The sequence below is a fragment of the Dasypus novemcinctus genome, chromosome 19 (genome assembly GCF_030445035.2).
Source record: "Dasypus novemcinctus isolate mDasNov1 chromosome 19, mDasNov1.1.hap2, whole genome shotgun sequence".
NCBI classification, from domain to species: Eukaryota; Metazoa; Chordata; class Mammalia; order Cingulata; family Dasypodidae; genus Dasypus; species Dasypus novemcinctus.
The window spans coordinates 83,210,374-83,227,248 of record NC_080691.1 but is presented as its reverse complement, the minus strand read 5'-3'; the positions used below and the strand labels follow the sequence as shown (position 1 = coordinate 83,227,248).

The 16,875-nt window shown below is 61.4% G+C and overlaps 2 long non-coding RNA genes across 2 annotated transcripts; one reads left to right on the top strand and one right to left on the bottom strand.

The window, feature by feature from the left end:
- Positions 1–2,279: 2,279 nt before the first annotated feature.
- On the top strand, positions 2,280–9,453 carry LOC131274657 (uncharacterized). Its single transcript, XR_009181962.1, has 2 exons — positions 2,280–3,318; positions 4,759–9,453. It is a non-coding gene; the product is annotated as an uncharacterized lncRNA (long non-coding RNA).
- A 6,533-nt stretch (positions 9,454–15,986) lies between these two features.
- LOC139437001 (uncharacterized) lies at positions 15,987–16,869 on the bottom strand. Its single transcript, XR_011646574.1, has 2 exons — positions 16,454–16,869; positions 15,987–16,384 (listed from the first exon to the last, which is right to left on the bottom strand). It is a non-coding gene; the product is annotated as an uncharacterized lncRNA (long non-coding RNA).
- Positions 16,870–16,875: the final 6 nt, after the last annotated feature.

Sequence of the window (16,875 nt, the reverse complement as noted above, 5' to 3'; positions counted from 1 at the left end):
CCTCACCTCGGGGCGGCACGGGCGGCCGCTAGTCCTTCTTGAACTTGCCGTTGATGTAGGGCACCCAGTCCAGCACCAGCCGCCAGTCGGTGGCCCACACCAGCCCCACGGCCCCCACGGCGCCCCACCTGCTGGCGGTGGGCATCCTGCGGGGGGAGCGGGGAAGCGGGCGTCAGCGGCCACGCGGCGGCCCCACCCCGAGGCGGGCTGTCCACGGGCTTGTCTACGCGGGCCACGGGGTGTCCTGCAGTGGCCCCGGGGCTGGGGCAGCCCTGCTTTACGGACGAGGACACCGGGGCGCAGAGAGGACCCAGGCGCCCGCTCCGAGCCCACGCGCGCGCCCGCCGCGGCAGCCTCCGGGCTGGCCCCGAGGACCCCGCCCGGAGCTTGCGGCCTCATGGACTCCCCCCTTGGGGACGAGCGGCCAGCGAGCGGGAACGCGGAAGTGTGGGACGTCACATCGGAGGTGAGGGCCTCCAACCGGCTCCCGCCGTGGCACCCTTGCTCGTGGCAGCCGGCTGCCATGCTGTGACCTGCCCACGCTGCAGCGCTGAGGAAACCGAGTCCTGCCCACAGCCCCGCGCATGTGCCAGTCGAGCCTCCCAGGGAGGCCGCAGTCCCGGCCGCCAGCCCGACGGCAGCTCTGTGTCCCTGAGAGGACCCAACGAAGCTTCCCCTGAACTCCTGTCATTTCAGGCTGCTACATTCAGGGACCATTTGTTACGCAGCAACAGAAAGCTGTTACATGTTCCATCGCCAGCCGGCACAGGGTCAGAATTTAACCCCGGGTCCCCGTCCCGCCTGGTTCACTGGGGAGGTGGAGGGGCTTGTTACCCCAACCTGCCGCACCCCTCGTGGCCCGCACAACTCAGCACCATGCTGCTCTGGAAACCTAGCTCTGGAGGAAGGGGCCAGGAGAGCAGGAACCTCTCCTCGTGTGGCCCTCGGCGTGAGTGCCGCGGTCGCCAGAGGGTACTTCCTCCTGTGAACACGCTTGCTGGGCCTGATCCACGTCGCCCCGACACTCCCCTTGGACTTGCACAGACCAGAGAGGAGAAGAGTCCAAGAACCAGGCCTCCCCCAGTCAGGCACCAAGAAAGGGTCTCTCAAGTCCGAGCCGAGGACGACGCCCGGAAGCCGCACGCCACTAGCTCAGGTCCCTGGGCGCGCGCTCCTTTATCGCTTTTTTTATTTTGCATCAGCCTCACGCTGCAGACCTCATCCGCTTGCTTGTTTATTGTCAGCCCCAGGAGAGCGGGTTTGTGTTTCATCCGTTGCCGTGTCTCCAAGCGCATGGCGCCGAGCACACAGTAGGTGCTCAATAAATTCTTGTTAAAGGGATGCATGGACAACAGGTGCTTGCTGCTCTGCCCGAGGGCCCGTCTGATGCCGGGGACGGGCTTCGTCCCCCGGGCCCGGGGCTGCCTCGGCTGTAAAACGCCCCCGAGCCCCCACTCCAGCGGGCGCCCAGCTCCACGGTCCAGACACCCGCGCCCCACCCGACTCCCTGGTCTGGGGTGGAGGGGATGTTTTTTACCGTGGGGGCTCAAACTTGCTTCTTAGCACCCCAACTTGTGGACACCGGCCACCCCCTCCCCCACTGCAAGGTCGCCCCGTTCCGGCCCCACGCAAGGTCATTAGACAGAGCTCCGAGAGGGGGGGGAGTGACCCCATCCCTTTCAGCCTCAACCTGGAGCCGGGGCTGGGTGTAGGAATCATTCAAGAAGGAAAATACAAGGGCGAATGGATGTGGCTCAAGCAGTTGAGCACCCGCCTCCCACACGGGAGCTCCCGAGTTCGGGTCCCGGTGCCTCCTAGAGAAAAACAGACAAGGAACACAACGAGCAAAGAAACAACGAGCAGACAAGGAGCAAAAATAACTAGCAAAGCGAGGAGGGCGCCAGTGGGGGAGGAGAAAAGAAAGAAAATACAAGCCAGCATCGACGGGCTTGGCTTCGGGCCCACCTCCGGGTGGAGAAGGGTAAACTGAGGCTCAGAGAGGCCAGCCACCTGTACCAGAAGCCCGGGGACGGCCCGCGGCCCCTCCCTGAGCCTCAGTTTCCCCACCGGCGCCCTGCGCGCTGACCGGGGCGCGGGTGGGGTTCGGGGCGCCCCCGCTCACCAGTTCTTCGCCAGCTCCCGGTAGCGCGGGGCCAGGAACCTCGTCAACATCGCGACTCGCCCCGCTTCCCTCGGGGTCACCCTGGTCCCGGCACGGCTGCTCTGCGCAGGCGCGGCCGCAGCGCGCAGGCGCGCATGAGGAACCCCGCCCCGAGCCGGCCGCCGATGCGCGCGCAAGCCCGGAAGACCTCGGGGGTCACTTCCGGGGAGGGTCGGAAGTTGTAGATTGACAGCGCGGGGGCGGGGTGGTCCTTTCTGGTCACGTAGGTACCCGAACTCGCTTCAGCGGCTCGGCCCTGGTGGTCGGAGTGGACCCCGTCTGCGCGGCAAGGGTGGCCCGGGACATTTGGCCAGCGACTTTGTGCCCCTGTCGTCGCGTTATTATGCTTTTCAGAACACGATTAAACTTCCTCTACAACTGGGAAAACGGGGAAGGACTTACGCAGAGCCCCAGAAAGGGAAGGGCTGGGATTTGAACCCGCTTCTGGAGGAGGCAGGAGGTGTGGCTACCTCGCTGTGTGACCTTGGGCAAGTTGCAGTGCTTCTCTGAGCCTGTTTGCTCATCTGGAAAAGGGACTTGGTGGCACTTGCTTCGTCACGCTCCGAAAATTTGACCCTGGACTGCGCTGGGTGGAAGGGTAGCCCCGTCCAGGGCGGTGCTTGACCGGGCGGGGGCCTCAACAGACAGGGACTTACGTGGTTCTGTCCTCAAATCAACCTGTACATTAAAAGTAAAGGTCACGTGACAAAAACTGCCAAGGAGGATGTGGGCGGGGAGGGGCTTAAACGTTGGTTTAAATTAAATATCTGGAAGAAAACCGGCAAGGTGAGACAGTTACCTGACCGCAACCTAATTGTTACAGAACAGAGCCTGGAGGGCTATTGTTTATTTACTAGTTGTCACTTGAGACCAAGCTTGAAATGCCAGCTTACTTTCTTATAACAAATTATTTTAATCACAGATTATAGAAAGCTGGCTAAGGGTGTTGGGGCTGAATGTTGTGGAAAGTGGTTACTTGGGATTTTATTTGTTGCTCTTTGCTTTTGTCTTTATGTTTTGTAATTTTTAAATGTTTTGGAGCGGATGATTCCTCCCAAGGGCTGTGCCTGTATTGCTAGAGTTGGGAGGCAAGATGCCTGTCGTGCCTGCAGGAACCGAGCTGGGGAAACGAGAAAGTGAGCCAGAACTCCATAAAGGTACAGTTTTATGCCTTAGGATTAATTTTTTTTTTAAATTAATGTTATATGCGGTCAGGCAACAACTCTGAACCTCTCGGAACTAGAAGGAGAGCAGCGCAGACATAAACAGAACTCAGCCAAGGGCAGTCAGGATGCTGGGTGTGTCCCAGGCAGCCTTTCAAAGCAGCGGATGAAAACGCAGGACCATGTTAGCTGAGTGGGGTAAGTCCAGTCAACCAGAGTGCAGGTCACACACCACACCAGGGAGCCAAGGGTGCCTGCAGCTGCAAGCAGGAGGATTGCATCCAGCATCCATGTGGATCTAAGCCCCTCTTGACATAGATGTGGAGTGGACACAGCCATTCCAAGGTCCACAGGATGGAGGAATAGAGTATGCATTAGAGTGGACTTACTGATATTCTATTCATGAACTATTGTGATTAGTAATCAAAGAAAATGTGGCATTGGTGTGGAGAAAGTGGCCATAGTGGCTGCTGGGGGTAGGGAGTGGGAGGAAGAGATGAGATGTGGAGGCGTTTTCGGGACTTGGAGTTGTCCTGGGTGGTGCTGCAGGGACAGTTACTGGACACTATATGTCCTCCCATGGCCCACTGGATGGACTGTGGGAGAGTGTGGGCTGTGGTGTGGACCACTGACCACGAGGTGCAGCGGTGCTCAGAGATGTAGTCACCAAGTGCAGTGAATGTCTCATGATGATGGAGGAGGTTGTTATGGGGGGAGGGTGGGGGGAGGGGAATGGGGGGTATATGGGGACCTCATAATTTTTTAATGTAACATTAAAAAAATAAAGACAAAAAAAAGAAAGAAAACGCAGGACCAGCCCAAAAACGCTGTTGGGACAAGTGGCCCGGCTGGGGGCGGTGCAGGGCGAAGACGGAGGAGGTCACCTTTCTGAGGTGAGCTTGGCAATGTCTTTCGAGCAGCACTGTTGTAGAATTTGAGAGAGGTTCAATTATTTGAGTATAGCGAGGCCAGGACTCAGGAATGATTTTGAGAAGGAAAAATGGTTTATTGACAGCTGGCGGGACTCGGGAGCTTTCTGTTTGAATCCGGAGCCCGGAACAAGATTTTTGAGTCCCTTTTATACAGAGAAGAAAGGCCAAATGGTCCTTTTGTTTCAGTTCTCAATAGGCTTCAATTAGCATATATATCTTCCACATCTTAGGTAAGCTTTTAGCATGGACTTCAGACATTCCAGGTAAGTTTTTAGCATATTTAGTTTGCATTTCCCCTAAATACTTAAAGTTTATAGACCTTGCATTGTTAAACTGTTTCCTGGGACTGGAGTCCTTGCCATTGTTACCAAGGGGAGGACTGCAGCCTCTTACCGTCACACCCACAAGTCAGAGAGCTTAGGTTATCTCTGAAGAGACAAAGAGCCTCCCACCATAGCCCACATCAGCACCACTTCCAAGGCATTTTTTTTTTCCCCTACAGAAATATCCACGAGTGTCTGAGGGCCTTACAGCAGCCTGGTTGTCAAATCACAGAACCGGAATCATCCCACGTGACTAGCAAGTGACCGAATAGATCAGGCTTCCTTCCTGTCGTGGAACAGTACACAACCCTGAAAAAGGACAAAGTGGGACCTCGTAGAAGAACCAGGAGGATGGGGCCAAAATAATGCTAGCTGCAGAAAAGAAGGTGCAGCAGATAAACAATGTCCAATTTGCATAAAAGAATATGTCCCGCGCTGGGGGGAAGGCAACGCATTTACGTGCTGAGTTTGGCTTCGAGACTGGCCACATTTGAGCAACACAGAGGCTCTCAGGAGGGAACTCTTAGGCACCCTGCAGCTCTAGGCCTTGTTCTTATTTCAGGTGCACAGGCTCACAAGCACAGTCATTAGTATCAAGGGCTCATTGTGGGACCTTCCTTCTTTTTTGGTCTTTGCGGTTGCACTTGGGGGATTGTTGCTGTTCCTTGCATAAAAGAACAAAAGTGTTATCCACATACACAAGGTGATACCCATCAACCCCTGAGTAGTATTTCCAGGTGTTGGAATTACAAGGCGTTTGTGGTTGCTATATATATATATATGGTTTTTTTTTTAGATTTATTTACTTATTTCTCCCCAGCCCACCATTGTTTTGCACTTACTGTCTGCTCTCTGTGTCTGTTTATTGTGTGCTTTCTGTGTCTGCTTGTCTTCTTTTGGGAGGTACCAGAAACTGAACCCAGGGCCTCCCATGTGGTAGGGAGGTACCCAATCACTTGAGCCACATCCACTCCCAGCACTGTTGTATCTCCCTGTGTCTTCTTGTTGCGTCAGCTTGCCGCACCAGCCCATCGCATCAACTTGCCATCTTCCTTGTCTTCTTTAGGAGGCACGAGAAACCGAACCTAGTACCTCCTATATGGTAGGTGGGTGCCCAACTGCTTGAACCACATCCGCTCACTGTAGTTGCTATTTAATTTTTTTCCTTTAAGATTGATTTTACTTATTTATCCCTCTCCCACCTCGTTTGAGGTCACTGTCTGCTCTCTCTGTCTGCTCATCTTCTCTTCAGGAGGCACCGGGAACTGAACCTGGAACCTCCCATGTGGGAGGGAGGCGCTCAAGCGCTTGAGTCACCTCATCTCCCTGGTTTGTTACGTCTCTCTTTCCTCGTTGCGTCTCTCTGTTGCATCAGCAGCTGCACCCCTCACCTTGTCGAGGCGGCCCCTGGAACTGAACCCGGGATCCTCCTGGTAGGTGGAAGCCCAGTCCCTTGAGCCACATCTGCTTCCCGGTTGCTATTTCTTAATTTCATCTTCTCTGCTTTAATTTTTGACATGATTGCATTGGTTTTCCAGACATGTGCCCCTTTCCAAAATGATTCACGCTTCTAAAGTGCACAGCGCTGAGCTTTTAAACATACTTGTGGAGTTGTACAACCACACGACTGGTGATTTTAGAACATTTTTGTGCCCCTCAGAAAAAAAACCCTGGGAACCCTAATCCACCTTCTGTCTGTATGCAGCTGCCTGTTCTGGACATTTCTATAAAGGCAGTTTTGCAATATCTGCCCCTTTGTGTCCAGCTTCCTTCACTGAGCATGCTTTCAAGGTTCACCGTGTTGTAGCGTGTTAGAACCCCATTCCTTTTTATGGCTGAACAGCCTCCCATCGTATGGCTGGACCGGATTTCGTTTATTGTTCGTTTGTTGATGGGCCCTTGGGTGGCTTCTACTTTGGGGCTAGGAGGAATCAGGCTGCTGTGAATATTTACGTACAGATTGTGACGTGGAGGACATCTGATTCCATGTCTCTCGGGTAGACCTGCCAGGGGTGGAATTGCTCGGTCCCAGGGCAACCCCTCGGCTCATCTTTTGATGAACATCCACGCAGCGGCTGCCCCGTCCGACGTCTCCACCCACACTGCGCGAGCGCTCCATTTTCTCCCCGTCCTCATCAACACTTGCTACTGTCTGTTGTTTAATTTAACCATTGTATTGGGGCCCAAAAACGATTTCCTGATCCTCCTGCTTGGATTCCCGCTGAGGCTTTCACCTAGCCAGACCCAGAAAACTCAAAGCCCTCAGCACCGTGGGACTCGAGGAGGGGCCCAGCGGTGGGGCCACAGAGGTCAGAGTCTCTCAAGTGCCCCCTTGCCAGGCCGGTGCCAGCGGGACCTTGTACCTCTTCCTTCCCAACTCGCCACCCACGTGCCTCATTCAGTCCTTCGGTCACCCGGACACAGGGGCCCACATCAGGCCGGCCACCCACTGCCGAGCCGAGGGGCCACAGTGACAGCGTTTGGGAGAACATTTGTACCCCAGCTCAGTCATCGTGTACCAGCAAAGTCAACAGAAAAACATCCCCCAGTGCACAAGGGCCGTGCAAGCTAACCATGCTCGAACCTGTCTGGGGAAACGTACTTCAGGATGTGCCTTCACTCACCAAGGCAGGGTTCAAGCGAGGCGCTAGGCTGCACGGGAGCGGGAGCAGCCCTGGGAGCAGGGTTTCATGCCACCCTCTGCTTTCTTTGGGGAATGCTTTTTTAATTTTGTTGAAGATTTATATTATTTATTTCTTCCCCCGCCCCATTCCCCTGTTGTCTGTTCTATGTGTCCATTTGCTGTGTGTTCTTCTGTTTCTGTTGTATTCTCATTAGGCGGCTCCAGAAACCGATTCTGGGACCTTCCAGAGTGGGAGAGAGGCGATTACTCTCTCGTGCCTCCTCAACTCCCTGTTCTGCTGCATCTTTTTATTGTCTCTCTGTGTCCCTTGTTGTGTCACCTTGCTGCGCCAGCTCTCCACATCGGCCGGCACTCCTGCGCTGGGCGGCTTTCCCATGTGGGGCAACACTCCTGTGCGGGGCTGTGGGGAATGGTTTTGATGTTTTATTTTGAGATTTTCCAAACCTACAAGAAAAGAGAAAAGACCCATGCAGAGAACCCTGACTAATACAGAAAGCTAGATTAGATCGATGAAGGATGGAAAAATGGACAGATAGACCAAGATGGATTCAAGTACATATTCAGTGGGAATTACATTCACACTTGGCACTGCCATCACCAAGAGTTCTGTATTATTTTTGTGAGTGTCCAGAAATTTGACAGTGTTCTAAAATAAAGTTAAAAAACAAACAAAAAAAAGCAGACCTAGAAGATTCATAAGCAACGGGGCATGGCCGTTCCAATCACACTTTACTTACCGACTCAGAAATTTGTGTTTCTTGTAATTTTTGCATGCCATGTGAGGCAGTTTGATATTCTTTATGAATTCTGAAAAGAGAGACTATGTTTGTAAACTGGTCTGTTCCTCTTGGCGTGATACACTTTGTATTCAATTCAAAGGCTTTACGTTTACGTAAATCAAGTTTAGGGCTTTGATTCGACCACGTCACCTGGGCGTGCGGAGTTGAGTCCCTGCCCCCTTGGCGGGCTGTATAAATGGACACTCAGTCAAGAAGACACATGGGAGCAGATACGAGAATAGAGAGAGCTTGCAGACCTGCAGAGACATGGGGCCCGGGAGAGAGGAGCCATTTGCCTGAGAGTCTGCAGCTGGCCTTGGGGAGCGAGCAGAACAGCGGAGCCTGGAGAGAAATGCGTCCTCCGTCCCACAGCTGAGAGGGAAGAAGCTGGAACCACGGAGCCTGAAGAGGCAGAGGAAGCCTGAGCCCTGGCAGACAACGCCCGCCATCTCGCGCCAACACGCGGCCAATGACTTCGGTGCGGAAGTGACTTTGAGTTGAACTCTCCAGGGCCTTGTGATTGTGACCTTCTATCCCCCGAAATGCCCTTGACAAAAGTCAACAGGTCTGGTAATTTGCATCAGCACCCCTTTGGCTGGCTGGCACAGCATGCAATGTTATTCTTTTTTTTAAATTTTATTCCTCTCCCCTTCCTGCCCCGCCCCCCCCCCCCCAGTTGTCTGCTCTCTGTGTCCATTCGCTGTGTGTTCTTCTGTGTCTGCTTGCATTCTTGTCAGCAGCACTGGGAATCTGTGTTTCTTTTTGTTGCATCATCCTGCTGCGTCAGCTTTCCATGTGTGTGGCGCCATTCCTGGGCGGGTTGCACTTTTTCGCACAGAGTGGCTCTCCTTACGGGGTGCACTCCTTGTACGTGGGGCGCCCCTACGCGGGGGACACCCCTGCGTGGCAGGGCACTCCTTGTGTGAATCAGCACTGCGCATGGGCCAGCTCCACACGGGTCAGGAGGCCTGGGGTTTGAACCACAGACCTCCCATGTGGTAGGCGGACGCTCTATCCATTGAGCCAAATCCACTTCCCGTTATTCTTCTTTTAATCATTTTTTAACCATTGTAAAGACCGTTTTTAGCTCATTGGCTGGGTTTGGCCCATGGCTAAGGTGGGCTGACCCCATCATGGAGGATAGAGGCTTGTTTTAGTGATTTTAAAATATAACGATGTTTAGCCCTTTTGTCTCGCTGCTTCCCTGAAAGCGAGAATGGATTCACCCGCACAGCCGGCCGGCATTCCCGCTCCTGCCGCATCGGCCCAACCCGGCACCGTCTCCCAGAAGCAGGGCCTCGGCACGGGCCGCCACCGCTTCCGTCAGCACGCAGAGGACTGAGGCCTCACCAGGCTGGACCGAGCGATCGTCTCTGAGCAGGTCGTCCATGCCACCTGCCTGACCAAAGAAACGATGCCCGCTCTTGGTGTATAAAAATCACACTAAACCATTTCAACTGTGACTTTCAACGTGAATGGAACTGGGTACAGGAAAGAACGTGCAGATGCAAAGGCCGCTGGATTCCTGTTTTCCCCCGGGGCTGCGGGACGGCAGGTCCACTGGCTGCGCCGGCCCGGCCCGCCGCCTCCGTGTTTCTCTGAGCGACGCGCCGTAACGGGTCCCAGGTCTGCCTACCATCCCGGCCTCCCGGGCGCCTTTAGGTGCGTTGCCGCCAGCCAATCGGAGCCCAGAGAACGCTTCGGGGGGGCCCCCCTTCCCGCGGTGCTGCCCGAGGGGAGGGGCTGACACCCTCAATCCACCCCGCCTCCGTCCCTGAGCGTGCGAGGGCTCTGAGGGCCAGCCGGGCCCCCCGCTCCCGGGGTCTTGGTCCTGGGTCCCCCTGTGGCTGGGAGTCTGGCGTGCGAGGCGGCGACACCCAGCTCCTTGCCCCTTCGGGCCGCGTCTTGCGCAGCCGACGGTGGCAGCGTCAGGCGAGGACTGTCTCGGCCAGCCCTCACCTTCACCCACCAGGCACACGGCAGGTGCTTCCCTGCCGGAGGGAGCAGTGCCGCGGGCAGGACTGCCGTTAGAGGACGCAAACACGCGACGGACGCCACACACGTCCTCCCTCCGCCTGGAGGCCCACGGCGGCCGGCCTGCCCCTCCTTCCTTCCCTTCCCTTCGCCAGGTGTCCTTTCTCTGTGCCGTCCCCAGACTCCGCCACCCGGAAGAGCCCACGCGTGTAATTTTAAATCCTCCGGTCGCCGCACCAGAGGAGCAGAGAAGGAGCAGGCGAACTGATTGATGTTTAAATCAGTGTTTTATATGGGGATCATTCTGTTTATTTCATTTTGGGGATTGTTTTAGATTTACAAAAACAGTCCCGGAGAGCGTCCCGGCCCCGGCCGCTGGCCCTCCCGGCACCGCGGACCCGCGCGCGAGCGACAAGCCGGCTGGGGGCTGGCGCTGGGACAGCTCCACGCGCTCCTCACCCCAGGTGCCGGCCGGTACCAGCGCATCGACGTGTCCCCACACAAAAAACTACTCATGAGGAAAAACGAAAGTGCCACGTTTTTTTAAAAAATTAAGATACAAAAGGAAAATTAAAAAAATTTTTAAATGCCCGAGGCTCCATGCCCGCAGCCCGTCCCGCGCGGGGCCAGCGTCTTCCCCGGGCTCCGACGCCCCCCCCCCCCCGCCCCCCGGGGTCCGGCTGTGGCCGGGGGTCCAGTGGGAAGGTCGTTGCCCACAGAGCGCCCGGCGCTGCTCATTCCCGACGGCAGGGGGCGCCCGGCTCCTCGCGCTGCGGGACAGCGGGGGCGGGGGAGGCAGGCCCGGCCTGCGCGCTGCCTCGGGCCGCCAGGACCCCCGGGGCCCCTGTGGCCAGCCCTGCGCTCCCACCTCCAGAGCCCCCCATCGCGGTGCGCAGGGCCCCCCTCCAGCCCCCAGGCACCCCCCACCTCCAGCCCTCCAGGAATGCTGCCTCCAGCCCCCAGGCCCCCCCCCCCCGCCTCCAGCCCCCAGGCACCCCCCCACCTCCAGTCCCCCAGGAACCCCGTTCCAACCCCCAGGCCCCCGCCTCCAGCCCCCAGCGTCCCCCCCCACCTCCAGCCCCCAGTGCCCCCCCCACCTCCAGCCCCCAGTGCCCCCCCCACCTCCAGCCCCCAGGCACCCCCCCACCTCCAGCCCTCCAGGAATGCTGCCTCCAGCCCCCAGGCCCCCCCCCGCCTCCAGCCCCCAGGCACCCCCCACCTCCAGCCCCCAGTGCCCCCCCACCTCCAGCCCCCAGTGCCCCCCCCACCTCCAGCCCTCCAGGAATGCTGCCTCCAGCCCCCAGGCCCCCCCCCGCCTCCAGCCCCCAGGCACCCCCCACCTCCAGCCCCCAGTGCCCCCCCCACCTCCAGCCCCCAGTGCCCCCCCCGCCTCCAGCCCCCAGGCACCCCCCCCACCTCCAGTCCCCCAGGAACCCGCCTCCAGCCCCCAGCGTCCCCCCACCTCCAGCCCCCAGTGCCCCCCCCACCTCCAGCCCTCCAGGAATGCTGCCTCCAGCCCCCAGGCCCCCCCCGCCTCCAGCCCCCAGGCACCCCCCACCTCCAGCCCCCAGTGCCCCCCCCACCTCCAGCCCCCAGCGTCCCCCCCACCTCCAGCCCCCAGTGCCCCCCCCACCTCCAGCCCCCAGTGCCCCCCCCACCTCCAGCCCCCAGGCACCCCCCACCTCCAGCCCTCCAGGAATGCTGCCTCCAGCCCCCAGGCCCCCCCCCGCCTCCAGCCCCCAGGCACCCCCCCATCTCCAGTCCCCCAGGAACCCCGTTCCAACCCCCAGGCCCCCGCCTCCAGCCCCCAGCGTCCCCCCCACCTCCAGCCCCCAGTGCCCCCCCCACCTCCAGCCCCCAGCGCGCCGCCCCCCCCCCAGCCCCCAGCGCGCCGCCCCCCAGGCTACTCCCACCAGCCCCCCCAGGCACCCCGCTCCAACCCCCAGGCCCCCCACCTCCAGCCCGTCCCTCCCCCACCCCCGGCACAGGCGGGGAGCAGGCAGGGAGGACACGTGCCCAGATACCGTGCTGCCCCCGCACCTTCCCTCTTCCTTCATCAAGCGCCACCTCCTCCAGGAAGCCCTCCCTGACCGCCCAGCCCCGAGGCTCCCGGACAGACTGGCCAGGCACGGCTAGGCGGGAAGGACAGGCCCCGGGGTGTCGGTCCCCCGCCCCCGCTCACCCCCCTTCGGGGGGCCCCCCCGGGTCCCGCCCCACCCCTGGCCACAGCCTTGGCATTTAGACCCTGGCCTGGCGCTGGGGGAGCCGCGCTGACGGGCCGGACACTGTTTTCCAGGACCTTCCACCCAGCTGCCCCGGGGCTCAGGGGCTGGAGCCGGCGGCCACGGTGCGCGCATCTGCCCGTGGATGGAACGTTGTCCACGCGAGACGGAGAGGCCTTGGGGAGGGGCCGTGGGGGGGGAGGGCGGAGGGGCCGCGGGGGGCCCTCGCTGCCTGGGCTGGAGACGGCCTGCCCCTGCCCTCGGGCGTCACCAGCCCCGAGCTGCTGGCGTCGAGTGATGACCAGACAGCAAGCCCCGGCCGAGGGCAGGAAGGGGACACACCGGCCCGGCCGGCTACGAGCTCTGCGGCCCATTCGCTGGCTTCAGGCACGGCTCTATCCAGGGGCCGAGGCGTCCGCCGCTCGGCTCCCCCCGCGTGGCAGCGTGCCGGGTGCTCCTCTGCCTGTGGCTCGCAGGAAAGCCCGGGGCGGATCCTCGTCAGCCCGCGGGGGGAACGCGTGGCTCGGGCCCCCCCGGGCCGTGATGTGCACTGAAATGGGGTGAAGCCTCCCCACAAGAGGTGACCAGGATTCTGGGCTCAGATGGGGCACTGGGCCGCACGGGCGCGGCCGCCCCCTTCCCACCCTGGGGTCCCGGGCTCCTCCGGCGCCGGGCAGGAGCTCGTCCAGCCGCCCGCGTGGCCCCGCAGGCTTCTGGCTCCTTCCGGCTGTCCTCCACGGCGGCCGCTCAAGGGGCGGTCCCGTTGCAAGCGCGGGGGGGTGGAGCCGCCTGCTCTACCCTGTCCCCCTGCCGCCCCCGGCCTTGTTTGGAAGGGGAGACGCCCTGCTGGCTGGGGTGGGTCCGTTACAAGGGGCTGGAGGAACACGGGGCGGCCGAGAGAGGCCAGGGGCAGCCCCACACTGAGGGCACCAAGGGCGGCCACAGCGGTGGCTGGAAGGGGTGGGAGGTCCGGGTCCCTTCCTACGGCGTGGGAGCACGGACGTCGGACAGCCTGGGAGCCCTTCCCCGGCCCAGAATGCAACTGTGCACCGCACTCCTTGGCGTCTCTCGCCTGGTGCAACCGCCTTGGCTCGTCCAGGCTGCTGCAGCTCCGGTCATCAACTCAAGTCCACCCACCCAGCTAGGGGCACTGGGGGTGGGCCTGGTTCTGGGCAGTTACGAGGGTGACCGCCGGGCACAGCCGTGGCCACATGGGGATGTGTCCTGCTGGCCGCAGACGAGAGTTGACCCGAGACGTCCCCCGTCCCCCAAAGTGGCGGGCTCGCTACACTCCTGCCAGCAGCAGGGACAGCTTACCAGTTAAAAAAGGGGTGCCTGGGGTGCGCGCTCTCACCTGTGCATGTCGTGGGCTGCCGCAGGGCCACGGGGGGCTCCTTCCCGCCCCAGCCTGTGACCGCCACCCCCACGTCCTGCCACCGAGTCCCCCGCTTCTCCCCTCGTGTGTCCCCTCTCCTGGGGACGCCAGGCGCTGGCTGTGGAGCCCGACTCCAGCCCGCGCACACGTGCAGAGCCCGTTTCCCAGCAAGGCGCCGAGTGAGGCGCAGCGTGTCGGCTTTGGGGGCCACGCCTGTCCGTGGGAGCAGGGCCCCCACCGAACGCCGCCCCGACCGGCCAGCGAGCACGGCGCGGGCGCCGAGGAACCCGGCGCGGGGTCGCAGCTCCGTCCTCCTGGCAGGCTCTCTTCCTTGCTACCTGTGAGGGAGCTGCCTGACGGGCAGGGCCACGCGGCAGGGACCAGGGGCCACCTCCGGGCGAGGCGGCGAGCTGACAGCCACAGGCGCCTTCGGCTGAGACCGCGGCCCCCGGCTCAGCTGCGCCCCGACTACACCCCGCAGGGCTGGGGAGAGAGTGAACGTATGTCATCTCTTGGGGCCGATTCGTGGTGACTTGTTACGAGGCACGAGCTGACTGATACAGGGGGTCTCCACCGGCTGTCATTGCTGGTTAAGGGCTGTTTCCCGGGGGCGACTCCCCGGCCCCCTCCACCCCACCTTGAGCACAGACAGAACAGGATCCCGTGACCAGAGGTCGGGGTGCCCTCAGGACCCCTGAGTGCCCGCTACACCTCCCTGGGCCTGTGCCCATGGTTTGCCAGCGCGGCGGGTGTGGCTCAAGAGCGTAGAGCTGAGGCTGCCGGCAGCGGGGAGCCGCAGGTCACGGGGGGAAGGTGCTGTGGCCAGGCTCCGAGGGCTCCTGGGCAGGCGACTGGGGGGCCCGGGAAGGCGTGTGACGGACGGGCGGGCGGCGCCCCCGGGAACAGCTTTCTTCTGCTTTGGGCGCCCCAGGAACGGTCACAAACACAGGCTCCTGACCTGCCTACAAAGCTGGGGACGCCCCGGGGTTCCAGAAGGAGGAATGGCCGACACCTTCGCCCGGGGAGCCCGTGGCCTCGCTGGCCAGCACCCTGAGCCCGAGCAGCCTGGACCCCTTGTGCTGGGGGTCCTGGGTGGCACCAGGGGCGTCACAACGCTGCGTGGCTATTGCTTCGGCGCCGTCTACGAGGGAGGACTCCGTCGGCCAGTGGTTGATGCTTGTATAAAGTTACTCTTGAAATTTCTTTCTTTGGGGAAAAGTTATCTGGAGGCACTTAGGGAACAATCCCTCCCCACCTAAAAAAACACCCCATGAAACCGTAGGTCCCCTGTGCCCACCTCCTACCACGCCTGTCCTGTCACACGTGTGATCTATCTGTAACAGCCCTGGTACCGTGTCAAGAAGCACCAGGAACAAAAGGGAAACTGAGGCAGCGACCTCTGTCAGGGCTCCCCGAAAGAGGAACCCCACACGGAGCAGGCCACTCAGCAGGGCCCTGACGCACCCTGGGGCAGAGGCCAGGGTCTTCCAGGAACCCCGCGTCTCCCGGGCTCCCTGTGTCCCCGCTGAGGGGCCCAGACAGGGCAGGACGCAGGGCAGGCGGACGTCCCGCGCCGGCCCGGACGCTGCCGCTGGGCTTCCCTGGAGCCCGGGGCGCGAGGGCGGGGGTCCTCGGGGTACGCAGCAGGGCTCGTCGGGCAGGGGGGCCGGCAGGTGGTGGATGCACGGCCTCCGGGAGCCCGAGGCCTTGGGACAGAGCAGCCCCCAGGCTGCCCCGCGGCGGGCGCATGAGATGAGTGTGCCAGCTTCCCGTGACTCGGGGTGCCGTGGCGTGGGGCGGCCCCGGGCTGATGGGGACATGAGGCCAGAAGAGGGGGCAGCGCATGAGAGCTGTGGAGTGGGGGGCCGGCAGCGCCCCCCTTTCAGCTGGGCACTAAGGGGGCGCCAACGGGGCTGGATGTGGCCGTTCCAGGCCCCCCACCCGGCCTCACTGGGTGCCCCTCCCTCTTTGTGCGTCATGGGACAGGGGGCGTGGGAGCCCCGGGCTGTGGCCCGGCAGGTGCATGGGGGCGCCTACGAAAGGCCCGATTCCGCAGAGATCCGAGGCTCTTGAGCAGCAGCTCCTCATGGGGTTACAGGTGGGCCCCAGGCCTGCGGGTGTCACTGTGAGCAGGGGGCCTCTGGGACCCCAGGCATCTTCTTCTGGGCCGGTGGCGAGAGGCCAGAGTTGCCGCAGGGGGCCCAGCCAAGTGGGAGGGGCTGGGACCACCCAGGGAGAGAACCCCCCGTCACTTTAAAAGGCAAACCCCTCCCCAACATGAAAACACGGGACGAGACCCCAGCCCGCCCCGCTCGGGGTCCAGCAGCCTCCAGGGGCTCGGGTGCCCGCCGTTCTGATGCGACTCGAATCGCCCGCTCGATTCGCGAAAGCGCTCCACACACGGCAGCAGAAATCGCCAGACACACGGGACTTTTATACAAAACGTTTTGTTGCTTACAAAATATATGCAAAAAAAGCTCAGGGGGGGAAAAAAAAGAAATCGAGGCGTCGTCCCCGCTAATCATCTTCTACGATAAAAAAAAAAAAACAAAAAAAAACCCTCATAACTAACTTTTTTTTTATTTTCCTTAAAAAAAATATTGAGCGTAGGCACGATTTGCTGGCGGCTGGGGGAACGAGCCGCCGGTGCCCGCTCGGCGTCTCCGCGACGGGCACGCGGCGTCTCCGCGGTTCGCACTTAAGGCATCTGTCTGTCTGTCTGCTCTTCCAAGTGGGGATTTCCTTGTCGGCTTTTGAAAACAGCGGCTCCTCGGGCCGGGGCCCGGGGGCGCGCGGTCAGGGCGCCGGGACCTGGGGGAGGCGGGCGTGAGGCGCGGCCCCCCGCGCGGGCAGGGCCAGGCCCACCGGCCCTCCACGTACCTCAGAGGCGCCCCGCGGCGCTGTGTGCGTCGCTCAGGCCCGCATGGGCTGACAGGGCCCAGCTGGGGGGTCCCCGACCACGCCCGACACCTTCTCCTCTTCCCGGCGCTTCAGGCAGGCGGCTTTGGGGTTCAGGTTGCGTTCTGGGGGGGGAGGGGGAGCACCGTGGGAGAGGGCCCCCCCCACGCCGCGCCGGCCGCCGCCTCCGGCGCTCGCCCGCGGTCTCCTGCCCCCGAGGCGCCGGGCCGTTCCCGGGCCGTGGGGGGCTGCGGGGGGAGTTCACGGAGGCCGGGCCGCGGGCGGAGGAGCTGCGTGCGAGTGCCGGAGCCCGGTGCCGGGCAGCCCCGCAGCGCCGCGAGGCGCGCTGGGGGCCGGCGGGGCGGGGCGGGCGCCGGGGCCCGGGGGCCTACCTCGCACCTGCT